Source organism: Lathyrus oleraceus, chromosome 4 (assembly GCF_024323335.1).
Source record: "Lathyrus oleraceus cultivar Zhongwan6 chromosome 4, CAAS_Psat_ZW6_1.0, whole genome shotgun sequence".
In the NCBI taxonomy this organism is placed as follows: Eukaryota; Viridiplantae; Streptophyta; class Magnoliopsida; order Fabales; family Fabaceae; genus Lathyrus; species Lathyrus oleraceus.
The window spans coordinates 412,319,096-412,341,946 of NC_066582.1; positions in this window are offsets into that span (position 1 = coordinate 412,319,096).

Sequence of the window (22,851 nt, forward strand, 5' to 3'; positions counted from 1 at the left end):
GAGAACATCAGATAAAGAGGGAAAATATCTGTTATCAATAGTTCAAGAGCCTCTGATTCTTCCTTTCTGATTTCCTCTGAAACCTACGAAGCCAACATCTTTAAGTTCCAGGCTTTGGAACATATGCTTTCTTTCCATCATGTGTTGCGAGCATCTAGAGTCTAGGTACCATGATTGGTGTCTTAACTCTGCTGCATAGGATATCTGCAACATAAACAATCTTATCCTTTGGTACCCAGAATATTTTGGGTCCTTTGTGATTAGTTTTCCCAGAGTTTCTTAGGACTTTGGGTTTTCTAGCATTAGTAAAACGTTGTGCTTGTGCATGTATGTAGTGATAAGAAAATGGGGATTTAGGTTTGTCATCTGTAGAAGATTTGTCTTCACTAGAATCATATCATATTCCTCTTTTGTTATTCTGACTGACTCCATAAATCATGGAAGCCACTCTGCTTCTTTCTATCCCATTTTTCAGAAACTTTTGAAAAGATTTTTCATATTTATATATCATTGTGTTGGAAGTTTGTGGGGCTTGAGATAAAGCTTCTTCAAGTTTTAGACATTGTTTATTTGTGGAGTCTCTTTCTTTTGTCAGAGTTAGAATATCATCCTTTAATTCTGAAACTGTTATCTCAAGCTTATCACATTCTTCGATGGTTCCTTCAAGGACCCTTTATAGTGATTTAAATTTTTGTTTAAGTTTCTGATATGAGTTTAAAGATTCAGAAAGACATGATTCAAGGTCAGATCGAGAAAGATTAGAAAATACCTCTTCAGGATCAGACTCTCCATCTAATAAGTTTCCAGAAGTGGTAGCCATGAATGCAACATTTACCTATTCTTCAGAGTCTGGTTCAGAGGAATCAGATTTAGTATCGTCCCAGGTGGCCATGAGTCCCTTCTTGGTTTTAAAGGAGTTTTTCTTGAAACTTTATCTTCTGGAGCTTTCCTTCTTAAGCTTTGGGCATTCGTTTCTGTAATGACCTGTTTCCTTACACTCATAGCATGTTACCTCTTTGTTTGATTTGCTTCTGGAAGTTAATTCTGAGCGATCTCCCTTGGGTCTTGGTTTTCTAAAGTTGTTATTCCTTTTTCTCCATATTTGTTTTACTCTTCTGGTCAAAAGGGATAACTCTTCTTCATCGTCAGAGTCTTCCTTTTCAGAGTCGTCATTGTCTTCTTCTTCAGCTTGGAGGGCTTTGTTCCTTTCTGGTTTACGTCTCTCAGATCTGGATTTCAGGGCTACAAATTTGTTCTTCTTTTGAGGCTCATCTTCCTCAAGTTCTATCTCGTGACTTCTGAGGGAGCTAACGAGTTCTTCAAGGCTTATGTTGTTCATATCCTTTGACAATTTTCATGCGGTGACCATGGGTCTCCACTTCTTTGGTAAGCTTTTGACAATCTTTTTGACATGATCCGCAATTGTGTAGCCTTTGTCTAGAACCTTGAGCCCTGCAATTAAAGTTTGAAATCTAGAAAACATTACCTCTATAGCTTCATCGTCCTCCATCTTGAAGGCTTCGTACTTCTGAATTAGAGCCAGAGCCTTTGTCTCTTTGACTTGTGAATTTACTTCATGAGTCATCCTCAGAGAGTCAAGTATTTCTTTAGCAGTTTCCCTGTCGGTGATCTTTTCATACTCATTGTAGGAAATGGCGTTCAGCATCATCATTCTGGCTTTGTGATGGTTCTTGAAGCCATGCTTCTGATCATCTGTCATCTTGTTTCTGGAAATAGCAATACCAGCATCAGATACAGGAGGTGTGTATCCAATAGTAACTATGTCCCATAGATCAGTGTCATAACCCAGAAAGAAACTTTTGATTTTGTCTTTCCAGTAATCAAATTTTCTCCATCAAAGATTGAAGGTTTAGCATTGTAACCATCTCTTTCATTGGTGTTGGCCATAGTGTTTTTCTCACGCTGGATCTCTCTACACTGTTAAGTGTTTGATTAGAAAATCAATAATAGAGTCAGAGCTCTAATACCAATTGAAGGTAGAGAAAAACAAGAAAAGGGGGTTTGAATTGTTTTAACGATAATAAAAAACTTTTTGGAAATGAGACACACGCAGAAACAAATAATATCAACATTGAATTTTATACTGGTTCGCTTGAAATTCAAAGCTACTCCAGTCCACCCGGCCAAGGTGATTTCGCCTTCAAAAAGGACTTAATCCACTAATATTTAAAGAATACCCAAAAGATCGTCTAAGAGGATAAAGATCTCTTAGCCTTCTCAAGTTTACAGACTTCACAAGTCACTTGAGGAAAGTTTCAAAAAATAGATAGAATTACACTAATGTTTAGTGCTTCTAGGCAAGAAGAAATTGCACAAGGTAAACACAAAAGAATTGTTCACACTTTAGAGCAGCAGCTCGTGTGAGAAAGAGAATGAATAATGAATATGAAATTAGTGTTGTATTCTCGTGTGTTTCAGTTGTCTTCTTAGTGAGGCATTATGTCCTTTATATAGGAGTGATGAGAAGAACTTTGAATGTTAGAATCTTTTGCAATGATGGATGATTAATGTCATTAATCTCTATGTTCTTTCCAAAGAAGTTTTCGGGCGCCATAAATTTCTTCCTGAAATAGATTCTTTCCATAAGTGAAATTCTTCATAGCTAAGTATTCTGAATCAGAAGGTTCGAACATCAGAGTCTTTATTCAGCAAGTGAATCTTCAGATAGATGCTTGTCGCTGAATGTCTTCAGAGTTTCTTCTGATTGATTTCATCAGAGCGCAAGGCTTCAGATCCTAAAGTGCATTCTTCCGCTTCAGAGTGTCTGATCTTGTTTAGTTAACGCTTCCGTTAATCAGAGTCAGAGCTTCTGCTTGTGTATCTTCTAAGTGGTATTTCAGAACTTGTATATGTATCTGATGAATGTCTATCTGACTATTTTGATTACCGTCCTGCACACTTAGATATATTTTGTTAGGGTACCTTTTTTGTTTCATCCTTTGTTATCATCAAAATCATAGAGATGCATTGTAGATACTAGATTTGTTCTTACACCTTTGTGCCTCTTTTAAACTTAAATTTTGATTAAAATCAATCCACTCACTTTGAAATTAATACCATGAACTACGAGGTTTTGATCCCTCATTTTTATATTGGTACGTAGGCACAAGTCTGAAGGTCTTGTCAAACACAAAAATATAATCAATGAATTCTTTTCTCATCCCTACAGTCTATTTGTTTCAAACATCTTTTATACCAAAAACACATACACACATAAAAAAAGGGCTCCCTAGGAGTACCTATGACACTTTGGGTGCTAACACCTTCCATTTGTGTAATCAACCCCCTTACCTGTAATCTCTGGCATTTTATTAGTTTTGATTTGAAAACTTCTTATCTTTGGGTTTTGTTCGTACTTTTCCCTTTTCCTTTGGAAACAATAAAAGCGTGGTGGCGACTCTAGTTTTATTGACGTTAAGTTTATACATAGCTTAATGGTCTTGAATTTACCGCTACACCCACCTTGAAGGAAATACAAATAAAATGGGCACTAATGTTGATGATGTTCGCCATTAGGGGCATGGTGTTCGCCATGACCCTCCAACCAACCACGTTCACCATTCTACCCTCATGATGTTCTCCATGATGCCATGGCGCCCTCATGGGCTTCAGAACCTGAAATATAGCAGGACGTTGGAAAAAGTTTTCTCCCTCATTACCTGATTTCTCTCCATTTCTTGAACATAATTTCAGAATGTTTTTACCAAGATTTAACTCTATAAATAATTCTTAGTTTTGAGCTTTTAGGATCCAAGCATAGTTAGGCATACATATCAGTTCTTAAAAGCTTTAATTTCTCACATAGAGGGATTGTTGCAAAAATTAGTTTTAGGCTTGGTGTTTATTTTGAAGCAAGTTTATATTTTTAACATTTAATTTCCAACAAGGTTTTATTTCCTGGATCGAATTAAAGACTCCGTTTGGAGCCATTACAGTTTAATTTTCAGGTTTAATTTACCTTCTCTCTCAATTATTTATTACTTTATTTGAAGCTTTTACATACCATTTCTACTAAACTGCCTTTAATCTTACCTAGTTGCTATTTTAATTGTCGAATTTATATGTTATTAATTTTGTCTTACCATTTTAATTATCATTATATATTCCATTGTTATTACTACTTCCATGAATATGTATAATTTGTTTACTGTCATTGATACTCTATATATGTTTGTTTACATATCCAATATGTTCGGCTAAGCTCCTAGAGCCTGGGATGTGAGGACCGTCGTCCTGAAGAGATTCGGTGAACTTTATTGGTGCTAATTTTTAATATTAATTTATTTTTTCGGTTCTGAATTTTTAGTGTTTAAATTAATTTTTTTTGCGCGAAAGCGAAAACACTTAGATACTGGTCAACAACACGACAGTGTGAGATTGGTATCTGAGCAACAAAAATTGGATTTTTTTATTTCTAAAAACAGCGACGACGATTTAGAAATTAATAAGGACTTATCAGTTTTTAAAAATTGTTTCAAAATTGTATCATTAGGAGCGACAACATGACTTATACGATTTTGAAGCATAACACGGGTTGTGCGAAAGTGAACAATGTTTTTAAATAAATAGTTCCTCTGAAAAATATTTTAAAGGAAAACGAAGTGCCGACAATTATCTGATTTCTAAAGGTACACCAAGATCACATTCCGGTCTCCGTTTATTAAATTTTAAAATCTCTAGTATTTTACATTCATCCTCAAATCCATCAAAATCAATTAGCCTTAGATTTACAATGCAACGATAGAACACAATAGGTTGATATTGGTCTTTATGGGTTTGACATTTTTATATTACAATTGATTGTTCTGTGCACTTGCAGATATATAACATCAGTTGTAGATGACTACTCTCGTTATAGATAGACGTTATTCTTATCTCATAAAAGAGACGTGTTTGTTGCCTTTCGTAGAATAGCCAAAGTTATCTAGAACGAGAAAGGGATAAACATTTCATCCATCGAAAGTGATAATGGTGGTGAATTCTAAAATGTAAATTTTGATAACTTTTATAAAGAGAATGGAATTCCAACAAAATATGGTAGCGTAGCAGAAAAATAGATATCTTGGAGAGCTAGCAAGGAAGATTCTTAATGAAACTAACCTTCCTAAGTACTTTTGGACAAATGCAGTAAGCATTACTTGCTATGTGATAAATTATATCTTGATAAGACCAATTCTAAAGCAGGTGCCCTATGATTTATATAAGAAAGGAAGTCTAATATTTGTCACCTCGATGTATTCAAATGAAAATATTTTGTTCTCACTAATGGGAAGGATAATCATGGAAAGTTTGAAGCTATAGCTGATAAAGGACTATTTTTAGGATATTCCACTTGTAGTAAAACTTTTAAAATTTTCAATAAAAGAACCATATCAATAGAAGAATTGATTCATGTTACCTTTGATGAGTCTAAACATAAGTCGGTGGAGGTAGATGTGGTTAACGGTGCAAGTATCTTGGAGAAAACATCTCTAGAAGACAAGGATCAAGATTAAAATCAAAGAAAAATAGAATATCATCAAAATGAAGATTCAAATATTGATCATCAAGATCTTCCCAAATAATGAAGGACCACAAAATATCATCCAATCCAGAATGTCATTGTAGATATTTTTAAGGGGCTCAAAACCCGATATTCCCTTAACCAAGTATGTAAACTTATGGAATTTATTTTCAAAATTGAGCCAAGGGACGTCAATGAAGCTCTCATTAACGAACATTGGTTTCTTCCTATGCAAGAAGTGTTAGAGCATGAGAGAAATAATGTTTGGAAACTTGTTCTCAAACCTTCATCTAAGATAACAATTTAAGTCAAATGAGTCTTTCGCAACAACTTGATAAGGATAAAAATGTTTTAAGATATGGTACAAGCAACATAAACACATAGATTTCGATAAAACATATGCTCCTGTAACAAGACTAGAGGCCATAAAGATGGTTTTAGTCTTCTCATGCATTTTAAAATTTAAACTCTTCCAAATGGATGTGTGATCAGTCACCATTTATGCTAGGTATTTCACTATTTAACCGTAAATAAGTCAGGTAAATTGCGTAAACTGAAGCATTTTTAGTTAGATATAAGCTCAATTCTATAATATGAAGTATGTTGTTACTTATGAATTTCTTGAGGAGATTTTACACTTTTTGGTATGTTAGCAGGTCAAAAAGTAGTCTGGAAGCTCAGGGAATCAAACGTCAGATGCTAAATTAAGCCCGAGCAAGAAAACGGAAGAAAAAACCAAATTCTTGGAGAACCTACTGTCCATACGCGTATGGCCTTACTTGATACGCGTATGGACCTTCCCAGTACGCGTAGCATACACAAATGCCCAGAGGGGTTGAAAATCAAGCAAAAAGACAAGCTTCTGGTGATACGCGTACCAAACTGGTGATACGCGTACCAGACTGGGCAATACGCGTACCAGACTAGGCAATACGCGTATCAGAGGCTGGCTTACGTGCAGTACGCGTACCAGACTGGGCAATACGCGTATCAGACTGGGCAATACGCGTATGGCCCCCAAAATCAGGAAAAGCCCAACTGCATAGCTATTTAGAGGGGAGAACACGATTTTCCGAAGGTTGGACGATTTTTGGAGAAAAAGAGACGCGTTTGAGACCTGGAGACTCCACGTTTATCAGAGGATTCATATGTTCAAGAGTTTTCCGACGATTGAAGATTGATTTCTCACGAAATTCTGTAATGACAACAATGTTAATCTTTGTTTTTATTTCGATTATGAGTAGCTAAACCCCCCATTGCTAGGGGGTGACCCTGATTCTGAATGTGACAAATTTTATGTTTATGAGTGCATTGACTATTTCTTCTTTTCCATTGATTTGTTCTTATTACCATTCTTTATGCTTTATTCGTCGGACCAACGAATGATGATTAATATGAATAGTTTAAGCTGGACAGCAATTATTCCTTGATATGTATAAGAATTTTGGATAGTAAAAATAACCTAGAACTAGGGATTTTCTATCTGACCGGTAATTCTTGATATTCGAATGCTTGAGTATGAATTTAATTATTTATGGACATAGTAATTAGGTTACATAATCAAAGGTTTTTTCACTAAGGAATTAGGAATAGATACCCTTGAGGACCGGAATTAATTGGACAGAATTATTGTCTAAGCCTTCATAAATTATATCTGTTACAGGAAGTTTCATTCACCGAACTCTAGCAATCTTCTCTCATTTGTCTCTCGTTCAACCTTTTTACTTATTTTATTTATTTGCAATTGGTAATATAATTACTCACAACATAAAAACCAAAGGCTTTTGTCTAATTGAAACAATCTATAAACTCTGTATCGGCAAGCAGTCCTTGAGATCGACAAACGGGGAATTTCCCTTTTATTACTACAGTGAGAAAAATAGTACACTTGCTATTTTCCCATCAATGTAAAGCGCATGTTCTTGAACAATTACATTCAAGAGGTATTGGATATTGATCACTTACTGAGTTTTTAAATTCTTCTTTTCCTGATCATGTCTTCAAGTAGAAAAAGATTCTTTAAAGGTTTTTTAACTGTTTGAAGCATGCCCCTCAGGATTAATACAAATGTTTGAGCAAATTTCTGCTTATAAATAATTTTCAATAAGATAAGGTTGATACAACTCTTTTTATTAAGAAAAAACAACTAAAATACCCTATATTTAGAATTTTAAAAGAAAACTTGCCAAATAAATGATGGGAGTGTCCTATATCTAAAATTAGGTTATAGATTTTCTTATGAAATTTCTAATGAATTTTCAATTTCTACAAAATTTCATGTTTATTTGTCTGCTAATTTTTGTCCTAAATGAGTTGGATCCAAATCCGCATGAAATTCCACAAGAAACTATTAATCATTTAGATTAGATTAGTTTAATCTCTCTATTTTATTAGGTGAATTCTTTTTAAACTTAAAGTAGTTTTTTTTAATCGTAAAATAATATATTAATATATGAGGACAAATGTGGGCGAAAATAGTGAACAAAACATAAGAAATATAGTATATTTTGAATTAGTATTTTCTTTTTCAAATCCAGAGTTATTTTGGGGAAAAAGAAATCAAAGTGTTTCATTCAAAAAAATATATCTCTTTTGATAACTAAATTAGGTGAGAATGCAAGTTTTGTTTTGTGCAATGAAGAAGATAGAAATGCTTTAAGATGGTCCCAAATAGCAAATGTAGGAGACAGAGATCTGTTTCCCCTCATATATAGACAAACTTGCCATCACAACAATACACAGATAACTACTTATATATTACTTTGAACCCTACATCTATTTTTTTATTGATTACCAACTGTCAAATCATTCGCATTTTACTCCAAAGTTTGACTAAATTAATGCATGGCTTTCTTTGTTTGTTTGTACTTAAGTATCACATTATTTTATTTTACTTTTTGAAAAAGGTATCAAATAAATACTAGTACATACTTTTAAAATTAAATGATTTGAGTGTAGTAACAAGTAGTTTTTCCTTTTAGTTAAAGGGGTTTGACTCTTCCAATCATCATTTTTTTTTTATTCTTTTATTTTTGAAAAAACATGTGTTGTTAAAATAATTGTTATCTTTAAAATGATATATTTGTATAAACAAATTAAACTAAAATAAAATGATATATTTGTATAAACAAATTAAACTAAAATAAAATGATATATTTGGAAGTTGAAAGGCAGAGTTGATAGAGACATATCCATGATTCATGCAATTGAAGAATACTTGAATTTGATGACTTTGTTATCAAGGTGTGGAGCCAACAAGAAAACAGTGATCCGAGTAAAAACTATAACCCATCAAATCATGTTATCTTAGATAGAGATGTCAACTTGGCGGAACGTGTCAATTTGTTTCTCATGCAAACTTTTTAAAAGGATTTAATTACTTAAATTATATTACTAATACTCAAGATTAATATTTGAAAATAGAAGACATACAGACAATCAAGTGTATCGTTATTCTTTTTGAATAGTATAATTAATCTTTTTAAAAATTAAATTGATTTTTTTATGAGATCTAATATCGATGTGTATAAGTTTGTACACTCTTCTCGTTATTTTCGGTGTTAGAAAATCAAAATTATCAAATGCAAATAGTATGCAAATATGATTATCGAAAACACATTTTTTTTATGTTTTTGCCACTTTACTTGAAACGGATTTGAAAAATGTTTTTCCCCCCGTAAAACCTATAGTCCTTTGTCAAGAGTGGAGAAATCTCACTCAAGTCTACACATGCATATTTTTCTTCTGTTCACTCGTACATTAGAACATATGTTGATCTATGAGCGAGTCAAGAAATTCGCAGACGGTTTTTTCTTCACATATATCCCGACACACATAAATATATCAAATAAGACATCTCTAACAAAGTCGTGTTGGTATTTGAATTCTATAAGTTTCATATAATGGATGGTGTGTTTCCCAAATATATCCAAGCACACCTCGCAGAAAACAGGACGAACCTCATCAATAGAAAATAAGGGAATCATAAACCAGTATTTAAGGATAACAAGAAGAAAATCTTGAGCATGTACTTCTTGCAAACAACCAAAAATCACTTTATGTCTTGTGGTCATGTCTAATTTTACTTTCATGTCAATGACATTTTTACTAAAATGAACACTCGCCAAAATATATTGTGTTTTAGGAATAACGATGCTCTTTCTAGTAAAATTGTTAAGGTCAAAATATAGAATCATAACACTAAGATCATTCAAATCTCTGTCGAAATCAAGATTCATATCATATATCTTATTGTCTTTCAATATATAATCATGCAACATTCAAAATTAGACTCTATAAGCCATAAACACGTGCGATGCAACCTCTACTACCGGTACAAACTTAATCCCTCAACTTTAATAAATAAATAAGTCATTATGTCTTCAAATTGCCATCTAAAACACATTGATATGAGAAGAATAATGTAATATATAGACTATTATCTTGAATCGGAAAAAATATATAATAAACGATAAAATACTTTTTCACAAAAATTTAATACTATGCGTTCAAATATGGATTCAAAGTTAAAACCTATAGTTAAGCACATAAAAATCTAGTCACTTCTCATCTAAATCTTCTAAGACGTGCATTCGTAATTTGTTTCACTTTAAACATAAAAGAAACATTAACGAGAATTACTGTGAATATATTCTTATCAAAAACCATTGGGAATATATGATACAAGGTCAAGTTATTGGATGATAAACTTCCACAAGTGGCATAAAGTGGCATGCAACAACTCACTTCATCTTTTGCCCTTACATTTAAGATAAGTGGCATATCCCGGAAATCCAGTGAAAAATTGACTCTTTTTTTATCAGATCTTAATTCATAAGTGTGAAGAAGAAGACCTTTAAGTAATGGGCCACACATTCCCTCTACTTAATACCATAGGTTGGGATTTGGAAACCTTATCCTTTAATTTATATGAACACAAAGATTATGATTATGATTATGATTATGGTTATCCTTTCTGTATTTTAACTTGACTAATACTTGTCCAAAGTTTGAGTCAAAATTGTGCAGTAACCAAACACTATTTCCTTCACCGACAATCCTTGAAATTGGATAATAAAAAACTTTCGATAAATATACTATTTTTCATTAATTAGGAATGTGACATTTCCATCATCACATTCTCAAAATAACTATGAAATGTGAATCAAAATATCTCCAACCATTATCTACCAAAATGAACCAACAATTTGTACGGAGAAACTTCTAGAGAATAAACATGTGTAACCAGTACATAGGACGAAAGAATATTTTTCCCCTTATAAATAAACTCCATCAAGAAAATATTGTGTTAAGATAGACTACCAGTAAGTATGAATTGATTTATTTGAACTTATTTACTATAATATAAGTATTTGATATGTTGGTATGAATTGGTTTGTTTGAATTTATTTACTCACATAAATGCTTATATGTTTGCGAGTTGTTTTTCACTTCTTTTTTTTATATACAAGCTCTTCATAACAACTTATGAAAACTACTGGTTTATCTTTATCTTTGTTAATCAATTAAATTTTTAATATTATTTCATTTGAATTTTATTGTCTCAGACTTAACTAATTTTATTTTATTTTCTATTTTTTATTTTTAATGTCTGCATAGACGGACTCTACTATATTTGTTAATAAAATTTATTTTAAAAAATTAAGTTTAATCATAGTACTGTTATATTGGATTTTTCAAATTGATCATAAGTGACAATTACTAATGCGAAAACTTATGAATATGCTATGTGGAAGGTCAAAGATATAGTGGATCCACATGACTAATATGACTCAAGGTCGGAAGTCATATCGAGTGACATCGGTCGAAGATGACAAGGTCGAAAGACAGTGTGAGGAACTTGGGGACTTAGTGAAATTGTGCTATGTTGGCTATAAAGTTGGAGTTCATCACTATAATGAAAGCAATATCAACTCAGTTACCACATGTGGAGTTCATCATTACAATGGACAATGCAACAAGATATGTTAATTTAGCATAGTCGACGTTTGAGACTTCGACGAGCATGGTCAGTTTAGCGCCCAACAAAGCAGTTAGGAAATTCAAATGATGTAACAAGGCGGGAACTAAGCTGGCATCAACGATTATTCAGAAAAATGTGGGGGCACGTCGAGGAAAATCGTCGCATGAACTTGGGACGTGTCATCACAGGAGTAGTTTTACCATTCTTAGACAGTTATCATAGAGTAGTATATAATGATAAACAAGTTTATTTTGTAAAGGGTCCGCAATTGTACATATTTTTGCAAACTCAAAGTACCCGCGTGTTGAGAAACGAGTGAGGAAAGATGTACGTATGTGGTCCACCATTTTATACATTTTAAGCAACTTTACATTAAAAGTTTATTTTATGCATTAACTTGCCTTTTGGTTTCCTTTACTTTTCCTGTCAATTTACATCACTTGCACTTTAATTTCAGCCTTTTCTCTCCGTTTTTGATTTTAAAGCCTTTACTTTACTTGCATTCTACCTGTAGTCTATTTATTCTTTATTACCAACAATCACAAACATTTTCCAGCAATCACGTTTTTTACAAGTCATAAAAACACAAAAATATGTCCGGGAGATTTTCGAGTTTGATCCCTTAAGTATTAATACAAACTTGTGTTTGTTTACCAAATTTCAAAGTAAACAAATTGACACGCCCAGTGGGACCATTTTGTGTGTTTTGTTTTACTTATTTGTGTTTTTAAAATTCGAATTCTTATGTGTTTTCATCAACTTTTCATCATGTGTACAAGTGCATATGAGATTAAGGTACGAAAAATAATAAAGAGAGAAGTGAGGAGACATGTTAGAAGATACATTAGAAGAATGGTGAATCCTAGGAATAACAATGGAGACCAACCTTCTAATAACGTTGTGACATGAACGATTTCTGCAACTGTAATTGAACCTATTCCTTCGATGACTAGTGCTACGGTGATACCATCAATAATGGTGGTATCAACAATGCTGCTTGAAGGAACGGTTTTGTTCCCAATAACTCAGAGTCACTTAGTGACTCCGAGACCAATCGTGGCAGGTGCTTTACCCAAGTTCCTGAACATGAGATGGTCGAAATGGTTGCTAGAGGGCTAGATTATTCCATTAGGAAGAAACTGAACACTCAATATTTAAAAGATATGGTCCAGTTGGCAGACATAGTTAGGCAGGTAGAAAGATTGAAGGCCAAGAAGGCCAGGGTGAAGGGTAAAAAAGAGTGAATAGCTTATGTTGACATGGAAGACCAAGACATAGTGTCTGAGGTCGAATATAGTCACGTCGAAGAGTCTGAGGTTGACATGGCTGAGTTAAAGTCTGGTCCCCCATATATATGTAAGTTGTTTACACCTCTGCAAATGGGAAGAATCCTACAGAGCCTAAGTAAAATGATAAATTCCCTAAGAAAACTTACACCTTCGATGTGATCAAATGTGATGAGATTTTATATTTGTTGGTTTTAGATGGTCAGATACTTGTGCCTCCGGATAAAAAATGCCACCATTAGAACAAAGAAAGAAACTAGGGTTTTGTAAGTATCACAATTTCTTAGGACATAAAACGTCACAATGTTTTCTTTTCAGGGATCTTGTGCATAATGTATTGAATGAAGGCATACTCAAACTTTCTAAGGGAAAAGCTCCCATGAAAATTGATTATGACCAATTGCAGGTTGTAGATGCTAGTTACGTGGAGCCTGTAGTTGTTAATATGGTTGAAATCACTGAAGATTTCAACATGGATGAAATTGAATAAAGCGAAAATAAAATCAAAGATGTCTTTCCCAACGCTGGTGAAAGTCTCGTGGAATTCCTATATAGGTGTCAGGATGACGACTCTGAGGTGATGTTGTGCCCTTGTTATGGTGTTGGACAAGAAGGCTTCCCAAAAGGCCGAGAGCACTCAGAAAGCAAAGGAGAAGGAAAATGAGAAGAAGGCCATGCCTTAGTACTACTTCAACAAGAGAGAAGTTCCATAGAGAAAGGAGCAGGCGTCTGGAACTCAGAAGGTTAGGCCTAATACTTATAAGCCTACAACCAACACCCCTAAAGGGAAATGGATTAAACCCGTTGGAAGAGAGCAGGATAAGAGTCTAAAATGGAGGAATTTTAAGATTGGTCGAGGATCTTTTATGACCTACAAAGAAAATTTCCAAATGCAGAAAGGAGCTCTTATAGGCCCAATACTAATTATAAGGAAAAGAATTTCATGACGAGGACGTAGTGGAAAAGGTTTCAGAGGAAGAAGCAAGCATAAATAGATGTTGCTGAGTCGAGTAACAATAAGAAACACCAAAAGCCAATGAATGATCAGAAGAAAAAACTAGTAGGAAGAAAATTGTTCTCACCTAAGACAAGCCAGAAGAAAGGAAAAGGCAAGGAAGAGGAGCAGGAAAATGAAGACGATTTGATAACCGACAACTTTGATCTGGGTCGGAAGGAGATTTTACATCTTATGAAATGTTGTTTATGTACTCCTTTATGAGTACGACCGCATGACTGAGGTTGCTGAGAATAAAGATTACAAAGAAGAGGAGCTGGCAAAGCACAATCTAGTCTGTTACTTTGTGATGGATAATGGGTGCATCGAAGAGCAGAATACATTCTCTAAAAGACTCCATGAAGGAATGAAGAACCACCTAAATCCTCTCTTCATAAGGGCTAAGGTCGAAAATACCACTGTGTATAAAATATTGATGGACGATGGGGCAACGGTAAACTTGATGCCGCATTTCTTGCTGACAAAAATAGGGAAGTATGATACTGACCTCAGGCCCCATAATATGGTCCTGTCTAATTATGAGGGGAATACTGGCCAAACCATGGGGGTCATTCAGGTGGATGTAATAGTAAGATCCATTACTCGACCTATAGTTTTCATGGTAATAACTTCAAGGGCTAGTTACAATCTGATGTTAGGAAGAGAGTGGATATATGGAATAAGGGAAGTCCCTTTGTTCCTACACCAAAGAATAGAAATTTGGCGTGAATATGGTATAGTTGAAACGTCGAAGCAGACCAGGGCTACTATATGACTGAATTTAACCATGTAAAAAAGAGAAATTTTGATAAAAACCTAGTGAATATGATAACGCCATGTGCACCGGAAGAGTTGGCCTACATGCCTCTTGAGGAGGCATTTTTCTTTTTGAACCTTCACCTAACCCATGGATTTACCTGGGGGCGAGAAGTTATGGGGGAGAAGTTCTATGACTCAGATGCAATACGACCAATAGGATGGAAGAAGAACTTGGTGATGATGATTGAGTTTAATTCATTAGATCAAATCACAACCTATGTGGCCGAGAACAGACTCCAAGCGACTTTGGAAGCTGAGATACCACACATGGGTGTTGAAGCCAATGAAATATAAATGTTCGATGTGAGTGATAGAATTAGTGTCAGACCACAGTCCGTCAAAGAGCCGCAGTCAGCAGGTTCAGAAGGGGACGATCAAAAAGACCAGAGGCTTAATTGTGTCTATGACGACGAGCATGCAGGTTTTGAAAAGGATCCAATGGCGTCTGCTATGAAGATGCAACCTTAAGATCCATTGGAGGAAATAGATTTGGGTAATGGATCGACCAGAAGGCTGACTTATATCAGTGCCAACATCGATCCAAATCAAAGATTAGAAGAAATAGAATTACTTAAAGAATTTAAAGATTGTTTTTCTTGGGATTATAATGAAATTCCAGGTTTAAGAAGGGAAATGGTGGAGTTAAAGCTACTAATAAAGGCAGGAAAGAAGCCAATCAAGCAGGTGCCAAGGAGATTTACTCTTGACATAATGTCTAAGATAAAAGAGGAGATCGAAAGACTCCTACGAAGAAGGTTCATAAGAACTGGAAGGTACGTCGAATGGATTTCCAACATCATTCCAGTTATTAAGAAAAATGGAACGTTAAGGGTTTGCATAGACTTTAGAAACTTGAATGCTGCAACCCCAAAGGAAGAATACCCAATTCCTGTCGTAAAGATACTAGTCGACTCAACAGCGGGTTTCGAATACCTTAGTATGTTAGATGGGTATTCTGGCTATAACCAGATTTTATTGCAGATGAGGACATGCCGAAGACGACATTTTTATGTCCAAGAGTTTTAGGCACCTACGAATGGGTAGTGATTCCATTTGGCTTAAAGAATACTGAAGCATGTTATCAAAGGGTGATGAACTCTATCTTTCATGACTATATTGAAATGTTCATGCAAACATACATTGCTGATATAGTTATTAAATTCGTGTTTGGAAATAGTCATCTCGACCAACTTAGACAATCGTTCGAAAGAATGAGAAAACATGGTGTGAAAATGAACCCCCTTAAATGATCTTTTTGTGTGCATACAGGGGATTTTTTTGGCTTTGTGGTCCACAAGAAAGGGGTCGAAATAAATCAGAATAAAATAAAATCCACCAGGGAGACGAAGCCTCCATCGACAAAGAGGGAGTTACAATCTCTTTTAGGGAAGAACGATTTTATAAGAAGGTTTATATCGAACCTTAGTGGCAAAGTGAAAACATTCTCACCACTACTCCGCCTGAAGAAGGAAGAGTTTGTGTGGCGGCATGAGCATCAAAAGGTCTTTGACGAGATTAAGGAATACTTAGAAAGCCCTTTTATCTTGTCACCTCCGGTTAGGAGTAGATGTATGAGGTTGTACATTTCTACCCCAGGATTGACTATATGGAGTATGTTGTCCCAAGAGGATGATAATGGCATCGAAATATCCATATATTACCTCAGTCGAGTTTTAAATGATGCAGAAACTAGGTATAATCTGATTGAAAAGATGTGACTATGCCTATACTTCTCTTGCATGAAGCTAAAGCATTATATAAAGTCGATTGATGTTTATGTATCTTCTCATTTGATATTATTAAAAATATGTTGTCCAAACCAATTTTTCATAGTCGAATTGGAAAATAGGCACTTGCATTGACGAAATATTCCCTTACATATGTGCCTTTAAAAGCCATGAAGGGTCAAGTAGCTGCAAATTTCATCGTATATCATGCGGTGGTCGAAACACCTTTAAATTATTTAGAACTGGAACCTTGGAAGTTATACTTTGATGGTTCTAGTCATAAGACTAGAGTTGGTGTTGGCGTTTTGATTGTCTCCCCAAGCAGGTACCAACGAAGTTCAAGATCAAAATTGAAGGCTCTTGCTCCAATAACGAAGCTGAGTACGAAGCTTTGATAGCTGGGCTCGAAATCTTATTAAATTTGGGGGGAAAACAAGTTAAAATAAAGGGATATTCCGAGTTAGTCATGAAGCAAATAACAAAAGAATATAGATGTGTCGCACCTCAAAAAATGAGAACACGACCTAGCGAAGTGCAATCGCACGCTCCCAATGATGGGCCGAACAGAGTCGCCACCGAACTTTATTTATTCCTAAAAGGAAAGGGGAAATATCGATAAAACCTAAGAAAGAACGACAATGATTATGGTCGTCGCAACCAAATCAAGGTTCGGGAGTCGGTTATGCAAGGGGAAGGTATTAGCACCCCTCACGTCCGTTGTACTCAACGGGAACCGTCAGGTTAGTTGTGTGCGTTAGTGTTCGCTGGGAATGTTAGGCTTCTCGAGTTAATAGGTGGGAAAGAAAGAACAGAAGAGAGGAGAATGTTTTTGGATTTTGCAACGAAGGGGACTAATCCTAATTTTTTTATTAATGGGCCTGACAAGATTTACAAATCCTGCTCCTACGTATCTCTGAGTGCAATAGAGAACTCAAGGCTTACGTAGTTCTGGGTAGAAAAATATTTGTTTGTTGGTCGATTTTAGCGAAAGCTATATTGTATTAATCGACGAAAACATTGTTTTACCCAAAACAGATGAGGAGTGGACATATACCACACAATGGATTTACAAATCAACATTCAGAAAAACGTCACTTATCTCAACTCAACAATTATGGCCGAAGCATTGCTTTACATCACCTTAAGACAAGGTGTCTTTCATTTATGAAAATGTTTTTCTAATCAATCGCACGAAGGTGAAAAAAAGTTTGATTGGTTGGATGTATTTTTGGGCTTGAAAGACGAATATTTATGACTTGCAAGCTCTTACAACTTGAGTCTAATACTCGGGATTACGACTGAATATTTCATCCAGGTAATCTTTTTCTTTCAATTTTATTGAGAGAAAGAGGTTTGAATATTTACGAGTATTTTAGAGGAGAAGACGAATACATAGGGCTTATAAGCTCTTACAACTTGGGCCTAATATTCGGGATTACGGCTGGATATTTCATCCATAGTAATCTTTTTCTTCAGATTTTATTGAGAAAAAAGATTTGAATATTTACAAATATTTTGAAGAGAAGACGAATACATAGGGCTTACAAGCTTTTACAAGTTGGGCCTAATATTCGGGATTACAACTGGATATTCCATCCAGGGTAATCTTTTTCTTCAGATTTTATTGAGAAAAAAGACGTTGGATTATTTACAAATATTTTGAAGAGAAGACGAATATATAGGGCTTACAAGCTCTTACAACTTGGGCCTAATATTCGGGATTACGACTGGATATTCCATCCAGGGTAATCTTTTTCTTCAGATTTTATTGAGAAAAAGACGTTTGATTATTTTCAAATATTTTGAAGAGAAGACGAATACATGGGACTTACAGGCTCTTACAACTTGGGCCTAATATTCAGGATTACGACTGGATATTCCATCCAGGGTAATCTTTTTCTTCATATTTAGTTATGGAAATGGTTTGAAATGACTTAAGGGTAATTGAAATGCAGACAAGTAAATGCGAGCATGCAAAAAAGAAACGAGCTCATTATAAGAAAGCCGAAGAGTAAGCCACGGGACCGAAATAAACCGAACTCATTGTAAGAAGGCCCAAGAGTAAGCCACGGGATCGGAAACCAACAAAAATTAAAAGCAACTGAATTTAGCTCTAAGCTAACTTAAAGTGAATCCACGTAGGAATCACTCTATAAGAAGCCGAGCAACTAAAATCTATGTGTCCAAGTGATTTTTGGAAATCAAATTGTATTTAAACTCCGAAATTGCAACATAATGAAAGACAACAGGAACAACCAAAATATTATTATATTGGTGTTATGACTTTTTTACATCAACTCAAAGTAATCGGAAAATAAAATAAAATAGCTAAACACGACATACACATGATATCCACAATAAATTTAAATTACTATGAAATCAATAAAAATAAAATAAAAAATAAAATTCACAAAACAGAATATTTATAAAATATATTAAACTTACAAAAACATAAATATATGTATATATGAAATAAATATATGTATATATGAAACAAGCGAACAAATCATATCTATATATCTCTCTTAGCAATTCATACTTATATTTTAAAAAACAATATATTTCTTAAAAAAATAAGGAGTAATATATATTTGTCAAACTTAAAACAAGACTGTATATAAACTTGAAACGGCATATGTATATACATAAAACCAAAATAAGGTGTATATATATAGGACACTCGAAACAAACAAATATAAATAAATACAAAATAAATATATACACATGAGGATCTAAGCAATCAGTATATCAAACTCAAAAAATAATATATACAAAAAAAACAACAGTGGACATATATATAAAACTAAAAAAACAAATTTAAAATTATAGTATAACAAAGTAGTAACCGGAAGTGAAAAAGAAAGAGAGTTTTATGGTAGTTTCTCATAGAATGAAAGAGTTTAAGAGGTATACGAAGCTAACACTAAAACCATCACAATTTGATGAATGTGTGAGACGGGGTGTTTTTTAAGCAAAACATCACTTTTTTCTACTTGTTTTCTTTTGAATTGAAAAAAAAAAAGAGAAACAGAAGAAAATCGTCGCTAGTGGTTACATTGTGGATTTTTTTTCCGGTTGTCTCCTCTCAAATTCAATAACTTATACTAGGGTTACTTGAGTTTTAAAAATGACCAAAAGGCCCTTTTAAATATTTTAAAGGATAAAAAGAGTTAAAACTATAGAAATGATGTTGGCGACAACCAAACTTCAGATACCAATCACAATTATATTTACAAACAGAGTGACAATGATGCCAGCGACAATTGGTTTTAAAATGAGTTCTAGTAACCACTGAGCTTGGAATAATTCCTAGTAACAACTGAATTTCATGAGACACCAATGAGTCTTGAAATAATGTCAGGGAATGACATAGAGGTTCTGGAAGTGCGTCAGAACAAAAATGACATGTCTGGGAATTCATCGGAGAGTAAAAGAAACGAAATATGGAAATGCATCAGAATTACAAGTAATATTCTGGAGATACAACAGAATACAGACACATCCAGTAATACATCGAGGAAATTATGAAAATACATCAGAATACAAAATAGACATATTCGAGAATACATCGGATATATGGGGAAACATCTGGAAATACATCAGACAAATTATAGAAATACACCAATAAACAAATGAGTAATCCAGAAATTCATAGGATAATCCAAAAATGAATTGAACTTCATGGAAAAAAAAATTGATAGGTGCCAACTGAGTTGGACTTGAAAATGACTACGGAAACCGGATGATGGTTTAAGGGCACCAAAGAAAAACTGGAATTAGAGGTCAAAGAATATAGGATCAACAACAAGACCTAGGTCAATGCAAAATGAGCACGAAGTACATTTTGGCTATGCATGATTCGAATTCTTTTTATGCATGATATATGAATGATCATGATAATGAGAATGCTGACACTTGAGTGGACTAGGAGTAGTAGAACCTTTTTATGGATATCATGATTCCTCAACACCAAGAACTCAACCAAATATATGTGATATATATTGTCAAAGGAGAATCCTATCAGTCTTGACATCCAAAAACTTAGCCAATGGGATCCTTTTTTAGGATTAATGAACTATACTTGCATGATTTTCGGACACTCGTCTCGAACTCAATAGTTGTTGACGTATGGCAGAATTTGTTTGAGCAGTTTGAAAGCATGAAGGGGGTATGCCCCTTTGTGGCTCATCTTGCCCCAGTCTGCTGGATCTTTGAAAATGTTCACCTTGAAAGTTAGTTTGAAACAGCTTGACATGAGACGATCTCGAGATGGCTTGCTCCAATGTTTGAATACCGCAGTGATCTCACCCTGATTAACCAAAACCTAGAATGGTAGACATTTGATTGATTGTCCTTGTCTAGTTGGACTCAATGAGCTTTTGAGGTGGCTTGTCCTAGTCTGAGTCTTGAAGCAAATTACTCTTGGCTAACTGAACCTTGGGGTGATTGGCTCGGATCGACTGATGCTCAAAGTGATTTTCCCCTGACTAGACTTCTTTCACTTTATCAAGTTCTTCAACTGTATATTGTTGGAATTTCTTTGATGCTAAATGATGACTTGCAAATAAGATTGTTCAATCAAAAAATGGTAATTTTAATGCAATGCTTATGCAAAAGTTTGAAATCAAAATTTGTTGATATGAACGGGTGAAATATAGTGAACGGGTCACTGATAAAAACACAATGATGATCTAGTCATTCACAATACACATATTGGTGTGATCAAATGATTAATAAAAATCGTTTGGAGTCAGGTTAACACAACCTTGTTGTAGTATGCTTTCAAAATAGACTCTGCATCAATTAGGTCTTTTAAGGGTTATAACGTGGTTTGGTTCACGGTTTTTTTGAAACAAAAGGATATAAGGCTCAAAATTTAATTTTTACCCACCCCTTCTTCTAGATGATCTCCAATTCCTACATTCAGTTAATTCGATACACGATTTGACTTCGAAGGTGTTAAGGTGAAAATGAGTATTCAAGATGAGATTTCCTTGAAATGGCAGTCACCTTATTTTTGTTTTGTTGAGGATTTTGGTGACCTCTTTTGATTGATTTTCTTTATCCCTAATTTTGCTTAGACCGCTTCTTTAAAGCTTTGGTCCATCGGGATGCCCTGATTTTTGCCTAAGTCATTTTTTGAGGTGTTTGACTTAGCGGGCTTTTCTTTTTGAAAGGTGGAGACTGCCACATTATTCGTGGATGAGGATCAACCAACACTAATTTTAGCTTTTCTCATCTTCTTTGACACTTCAACATGTGCGTGAAGGATAACATGTGGTTGAACCTAATTGGAGGGTGTACAGATGGACAAATTCTTTTGAAAGATCGAATGCATGGTCAAACTATCTGAACACCACTACCCTGCCCCAGGTTAAGATTAAAGGTTTTAGATCCGAAAGAAACACAAACTTCTAGGCTCAAAGTGGTTGACTAGGGATTTACTCCTTATCACTTCAGTGTTTGGAGATTTGAAATAATGCCTTACATCATCGACAAGGTTTTATTCAAAAGCCTACCACAACAATTTCAGGTGTTTCGTTTTCATCCTCCTCCTTCCAATCTTTGTTAACACAACGGTTTGATAAACAAAAGTGAATGAGAGAAGTATTTTTGTTTTTTTTTCATAAATGAAGGAAAAAATCAAGAGTGAATACGAATGGATTAATTCAAAAGATGCATAAATATTTCATTAATCTTACCAATTCAAAGAAAACAACAATGCTTAAAAGCAACTAACAATCAACATGCAAGGAAATTACAAAAGAAATGCTGAAATAATCAAATAATTGTCATCTTTAGGGAATGACTTCTTCAAACTTGGTCCATTAAGTTCAGGATACACCCCTTGAGATCTTCGCACTTATCTGGGAGATAGGTTAATGTTCACTACCAAGCTTCCTTCTTGAAAGGCTATGTGCATGTTATCAATCAGATGTTGTACTTTGGCTTTGAAAGTATTGTAGTCTTCAATTGAATGCCCTTCTGATCCGGCATGATATCCACATTTCACATTTGGGTCATACCCGGGTGGGTAAGGTTGTGAAACCGGCTTGAGAGACTAGGGAACCACCAACGAGTTTTGAATTAGAGGTTGTAGAAGATGGCTATATGTCATGAGGATTGGATGACGAGGAACATTTCTTCTTTCCAAGTTATTTTGAGACCTAACTGATTTTGACGCTGATTCCGATATCTCGGCCTTGGGCTTGTTGACTTGGATGAGGAGTAAACCAGGATTGTTGGTAATGAAGACCAAAAGGTAGTGGTTACTGGTATGGCGCTTTGGGCATTGGTAACTGCTCATTTTCAGGCACTTGAAAGTTGGGGTCAACAAGCTTTTTGACATTGGCACGACGATCTTCAAATTCTTTATCTTCAATATCATCATTGGACGCCGCCCTCTTGTATCCATTACTCACTTCTCCTTTGCTTCCGTTGGCATGGGTCGTGATATTAGAAATCCAAGGTGATATTTCAATTCTCTTATTGGGAAATGATGATATTTCATTAGCCAC